Source organism: Panthera leo, chromosome B1 (assembly GCF_018350215.1).
Source record: "Panthera leo isolate Ple1 chromosome B1, P.leo_Ple1_pat1.1, whole genome shotgun sequence".
NCBI lineage: Eukaryota > Metazoa > Chordata > Mammalia > Carnivora > Felidae > Panthera > Panthera leo.
In genome coordinates, this window is record NC_056682.1 from 164,560,626 (window position 1) to 164,567,685 (window position 7,060).

Sequence of the window (7,060 nt, forward strand, 5' to 3'; positions counted from 1 at the left end):
TTGCTGAACAATCTGTTTTTTCCTGCTTGACACAGTAGCATGAACATTTTTACAAGTTGTTACGTTATGCTCTTTAGAGAAAAAAATATCAAAATTTATCCTTTTATTATTAAGTTAATACATGCCTATTGTATAAAACTTGAATAATACAGAGAACAATAGAGAGTGCTCCAAAACTGTTGTTTACAGTGTAGTGCATATAGTTCTGCACTCTTCTATGAGGCTGAATTTTACTGGTTGCCTCGGCAGATGAGAGTGCCTTCTTTAGAAAAGCTTTGCCCTGTTGGAGAAGGGCACATCATTTATTTTAGAAGGTACATATTTTACTTATTAGAGCCAATATAACAATGTCCGAAAAACAAACACATCATTTATGATAATCATTTGGAACATTCACAAAGAAATCTACTCCAGAAAGCACCAGCAGACAGCAATCCTTATACAAGCTGAATCATCCTTGGCCCTCTTCAAATAATTAGGTGGTGTGGGTGCTCTGACCTGCTTAATATGTAACTATCCTCTTTTAAAGATAATGTTTTTGGGTGCCGGGGGGGGGGGGTGGTGCTTAGTCAGTTGAGCATCTGACTCTTGATTTTGACTCAGGGCATGATTCCAGGGTCATGGGATCAAGCCCCTCGTTGGGCTCCACACTGGTCATGGAGCCTGCTTAAGATTCTCTCTCCCTCTCCCTCTGCTCTGCCCCTGTGTGCCCACATGCTCTCTCTTCCTTTCTCTCAAAAAAAGAAAAGTAAAGATGATGCTTCAAAGTCTGTGTACTATGCCGGCCTTGCAAAATGAATTTCTCAGGTCAGTTTTCAATTTTATCCAGAAGTGGTATAAAAGTGCTTGGGTGACATAATACAGCCCATTATGGATCACGACATAGTAGAGATAATAGTTAACTGAGATTAGAGGAGTCAGATTGCTTTGTAAGCCATATACCGGTAAACACGTATTGCTATGTGATTGAAGGGACTTACAGATTAGTAAAGTACACAAATGACATTAGTTGATGGCAGAATTTTATGTTTATTTTAGCAAAGTAAAGTACAATTAATAGAGAATCGGGGTGCATATTCACTTAGGGGATAGTAATAATGTCTGATGCCTAGCAGCCATTTATTAAACACATGTTCCATGTTGAATGGGTGAAAGAATCCAACTGAAGAAAAATTAGCCAAGAATATGAACATCTAATTCACAAAGAAGAAATCCAAATGACCAATGGACACATGTGACTTTTGCCACTTTACTAGTAAATGCAAATCAAAAAAGTTTTTACTCATCAAATTGGGGAAAACCTTAAAATTTGGCGGCAGGAAGGGTTGGTGAGGATGTTGGGATATAGCACATTTGTATAGGGTTGGCAGGATACATAAAATGATATTCCACTTCGGGCAGTGATCTGGCTGGCTCTAATAACCTAAAACTAGAACTAGCCATTCCATATTTGGATATGTACATACGAACCACTCTCACACATGTGTCTAAGGAGACATGCAGAGGAATTTTAATTTTGCTACAGCGCTGCTCACAATCGCAAAACACTAGAAAGAACCAATCTTTCGTGATTAGAGAGAAGAAATACACATAGAGAAAAGGAGCACAATACGATACACGTAGACTGCAATATTTACAAACAATATTATAAAAGGAAAAAGCTCTGTATATTAGCATACTTTTCAAAACATAATTTTGAGTGAAAAAAGCAAGTTGCAAAATTATACACAGGTGAAGCTTTACATGCTTAAACAACATGTCCAAAACTATACACTGATGGATGCATATGTAGGCATGCGGTAGGAAGGAGAATGGTCTGGAAGAACACACCCCAAATTTACAGTAGTGGTTGCTTCTGGGAGGTAGGGAACGGGACAGTAAGAACAGCACTAGGAGGTGGCAATTTCTTAAAGGGCTGTAACTTTAGGCATAAAGTTTTATTGTTTTTCACTTACCATAAAAGGTGTGGATGCAAATTTGACAAAAGGCAAAAGGTAATGATAATTCTTGGTGGTAGAACTATGGATGATATCACTTTTGTACTGTTTTGCATTTTGAAATAAGGGTCACTACGTGTATCCACTAAGTACCTAATTTATATGATACAAAATTTAAAAAGTACAAAATATTCCCTCTTCCTCTCCTGTCATCTAGTCCCATCCATAGTTCCCCTTCTTAGAGGAAGGTAATCACTGGTACCAATTTCTTGGGGCATCTCTCCCTCTGTCTACACATGTGCACGCACGTGCGCGCGCACACACACACACACACACACACAGGAAATTATATATCCTTTTTCCCTGCACATGGTACTATATTATATCTTTGAGGACTTTCAATACCTGTTCATATAGAAGTGTCTTCTTATTAAAAAATTATTTTTAATGTTTATTTATTTTTGAGAGAGAGAGAGAGCATGAGCAGGGGAGAGGCAGAGACAGAGGGAGACACAGAATCTGAAACAGGCTCCAGGCTTGAACTGTCAGCACACAGCCTGATATGGGGCTCAAACACACGAGCAGCGAGATCATGACCTGAGCTGAAGTTGGGCGCTTAACCAACTGAGCCACCCAGGTGCCCCTCTTTGGGCTTCTTTTTTACAGCATCTGGCAGAGAACTTTGTATACAGTACTTATTTATTGAATTGGACATAGACATTAATTGCTTGTTATGTACATATTCAATTTCATTTCATTTTCTACTTATTCATTGCTAACATACAGAAAGAAAATGAAACTTTTACATTGATTTTTATCCTTACCAACTTTACTGATTTGTTCAATTTCCCTTTTTGTAGATTCTTTAGGGTTGTCTAATACACTATTATGTCATCTGCAAATAAAGATAGTTTAATTTCTTCACTATATGGATATCTTTTATTTTTTATATTTAAATATTTTGGGGGGCTTGTTGCAAGAGACAGCACAATGTTGAACACCTCTAAAATATCCTTGCCTTGTTCTTGACTTTAGGGAGAACGTGTTCAGTCTTTTATCATTAAGTATGTTGTTAATTATAGGTTTTTTTGTACATGTTCTTTATTGGGTTGAGGAAGTTCCTTTCTATTCTGAATTTGCTGAGATTTTGTATTATGAATAGGTGTTGAATTTTGTCAAATGCCTTTTCTTCATCTGTTGAAATTATCATATGACTTTTCTCATCTTTCTTCTATTAACATAGTGAATTTTACAGACCATTTTTCAAATCAAAGTCTATATTTTTTACATTCTGTTATGAAGTTGACTTCTTGTTACAATAGTTGTTTGTGAAATTTGTCTTCAGGAATTGATTCTAAAGTTTTCAGATTTGTAGATCTGAAATGTCAGAGAAGTAACAGCGACGTTGAAGCCATTCCTGATAGTTAATTCATGTCTCTCGCTACTATAACCAGAAGTACAGATATGACTGGGGTAGTGCACCAAGATCAATAGCATAGAGTAATGTTCCTTTAAGTGTGACTCAGGAACCCCTTGAAACAGAATTACTTATGGTGTTGATGAAATTGTAGATTCGTGTCTACTTGAATTCATACTTAATTCCTACTCTGAGAGCAGGGCCGTGATATCTGCATTTTAAACAAGTTTCACAGGTATCCTTCCTACTAAATTTAGAGAATCACTGCTGCATACTAAATTATGTTTGGATGTGTGGATTTGAGATTGGGGGTTCACAACATCTTTATTGGATATAAAAGAGATTTTATTATTCTGATTTTATAGATGATAAAATTGAGGTTCAGTAAGGTTAAAAAAAACTCACTTGAGTTCATTCAGCTAGTGAGGGAGTCAGGATTTGAACCCAAGTTAGAGCCTGATGTCAATCAATAGAATAGATGACTTCCTGGGAATTCATAGTTTATATTCCAAATTAACTTTTCCTGAACTCTCCATAAGATTTTCCCTGTCATTTGCTTGCTTTATCTTTGTTCGGGTTTTTACATCCTCATTTAAGTGAGAAATTTTTGTGATTCAGCTAAACATGAAAACTGAACCTTACTTTATTTTTTGAAAAGTTAAAAAAAAAAGTTTATTTTTGAAAGGGAGAAAGACAGAGTACGGCTTGGGGAGGGGAAGAGAGACAAGAAAACACAGAATCCAAAGCACAGAGCCCGACACAGCGCTCGGGTTCAGGAATTGTGAGATCAGGACCTGAGTTGAAGTCGGATGCTCAACCAACTGAGCCACCCAGACACCCCTGAAACTTATTTTTAAAAGCAGCTGTTTCTCTTTGATTCACAAATTTTGATTTAAAATTCATATTCGGGAAAACCAGCAAAGCAATGAATTCTCTAAAAGAAGAATCTTTTCGTTCTTTTCAGATGCCTTCTTAACAATCATATGATACCAAAAAGAGTCGAAAAGTATATGAAAAACATCAACATTTACTGTTAAAAACCCTTTCCCAAGCAACAGACTAATTTTGTGTTTTAATACAATGCAAAACATTTTAATGTAAAAATGCAAAATAAAATACAGTATTAGCAGCTAGGTTCCAATAGCATACGAAAAGAGGAATTTACCATAATCAAGAAGAGTTTACTTCATAACTATTAAAATAATTCATTAATGGGGCGCCTGGGTGGCGCAGTCGGTTAAGCGTCCGACTTCAGCCAGGTCACGATCTCGCGGTCCGCGAGTTCGAGCCCCGCGTCAGGCTCTGGGCTGATGGCTCGGAGCCTGGAGCCTGTTTCCGATTCTGTGTCTCCCTCTCTCTGCCCCTCCCCCGTTCATGCTCTGTCTCTCTCTGTCCCAAAAATAAATAAAAAACGTTGAAAAAAAAAAATTAAAAAAAAAATGTCTTTTAAAAAAAATAATAATAATTCATTAATATAGTTCATCATGTTAATAGAAAAAAATTAAAAGGAAAAATACTATTTCTATAAAAGTAAGAGATTCTTTAATAAAAATCAATATTCATTCCTATTTCTAATTTTAAAAAATTGATAAAATAAGAATAAATGGAGACTTCCTTAACACGAATCAAACATTTCTCTCAAACCAAGGGTTGTCACCATGCTTGAGGGTAAAATGCTGAAAATATTTGTTTTGTTTCTTAAATTTTTTTAATGTTTATTTATTTCTGAGACAGAGAGAGACAGAGCATGAGTTGGGGAGGGGCAGAGAGAGAGGAAGACACAGAATCAGAAGCACACTCCAGGCTCTGAGCTGTCAGCACAGAGCCCGATGCAGAGCTCGAACTCACAAACCGTGAGATCATGACCTGAGCCGAAGTCGGTCATTCAACCCACTGAGCCACCCAGGTGCCCCAATGCTAAAAATATTTGTATAAAGCCCAAACCACACTTAGGTATCTGTTAAGACAATGTTGATATCAAGATACGTATTATGTTCTGGAACTTTTTAGTCAAGATAATTAGCCACCTGGGTGGCTCAGTCAGTTAAGCAGCTGTCTCTTGGTTTCAGCTCAGGTTATGATCTCATAGTTTGGTGAGTTTGAGTCCCATGTCCAGCTCTGCACCTCTCTCTCTCCCCCTGTCTCTCTGCCCCTCGCCCCTCATGCTGTTTCTGTGTCTCTCAAAATAAATAAGCCCCTAATGTGGGGCTTGAATTCATGAACCCTACGATCATCACCTGGGTTGAAATCAAGTCCGATGCTTCACCAGCTGAGCCACCCAGGCGCCCCAAAAAGCAAATCATTCCTTAACATATTTTACTATAAAGAATGAAATGTTTTATACATTTTTTCCATATCAAATGATTCCTTCTCTCTCTCTCTCTCTCTTTTATTTTTTATTTTTGCTTTTCTATGTTATTAATAACAAAGGCAAATTTGCTGCCCAAACCTAGAACTCAGTGGTAGAAAAATAACAAAGGAAATATCCCCAAGTCATGCAATAAAAACTTGGGAGTGCAGGCTAGGTGTGTGTTGTGGTGTAGGGGATGGATAGATGACCCGCCATCTTGGGAAGGTAGAGGTATGGGAGGTATTGAAGTTGTCTAGCACCCCACAGTCCTCCTCTCACCGCCTTGACCTTTTTTGGGTCTTCATCCCCAGACCATGGCACACACCTTCAATACAAGAGCCGGTCAACAGTGGCACTTTTCTTGGAGTGACCAGATACTGATTTTTTTTTTTTTTTCCCTCCTGCCGACACTGGGAGCTTTTAGAGTGAGGAAACTTGGTCTGGGAGAGGGGAGGCTGGGATGGACACCCAGCACCCATCTCGAGGGATTTGCCTCCAGGCAGATTTGGAGGAAACACCATCGTGGATGAAAAGCCCAGGAGGCAGCGCGGTAACTGCCAAGCAAGCGGGGTGGAGGGGAGGCGCCAGCTGGGCCCTGTGGCCCGGCTGGGCTTCCAAGTCAATGGTCGCAAAGCAGCAGCTGTATCTCCCTACAGGCACACCGTTCGTGCCCACCAGGAACTTCTCGGAGGTTCTAGGCGACGTGGTTGCAGCACACCGGAGGTCCGCGGACGACCGTGAGAGGTCGCTGAGGGCAGTGGCGTGGTCTCTGGGTGACTGCAGAGCCTCGCCTGGAAGGTGATGCGCAGCGCGCCTGCTCTCCATTCAGCGCGTCTGTCCAAGAGCCAGAGGTTGGTCTCGAACTGCCAACTGCCGCAGGGTAGGACGTACCTGGGGGAATTCAGAATCCCTTCGTTCTGGGCATTCTCCTGATGCCTGAGATGGTTGCACGAGCAGCCGAGCACTATATGTAATCATTTAGGGGCCTTGCTAAGTGTGTCACATCCAGTTTTTCCTCCGAAGTTTAAATAGCGCTCAAGAACCGCTCCCCCCCCCCCCCCCCGCCCCCGCTCTGTTTTTTTGGAATGCTTATAGAAATTCATAGCTGATTACATTCATTTTGGTATTTTATTTTACTGCTTTTTATTATTACTTGTTTGATGTGTATGTGAGGTCCCTATAGTTTTGTTCTCTGACGACACTGCCTGAATATTTTTAAGCTGGGGTAAATTCAGGGGCACCTGGGTGGCTCAGTGGGTTAAGCCAGGTCATGATCTCACCGGTGGTGAGTTCGAGCCACGTGTGGGGGGCTCTGTGCTGACAGCTCAGAGCCTGGGGCCTGCTTCGGATTCTGTC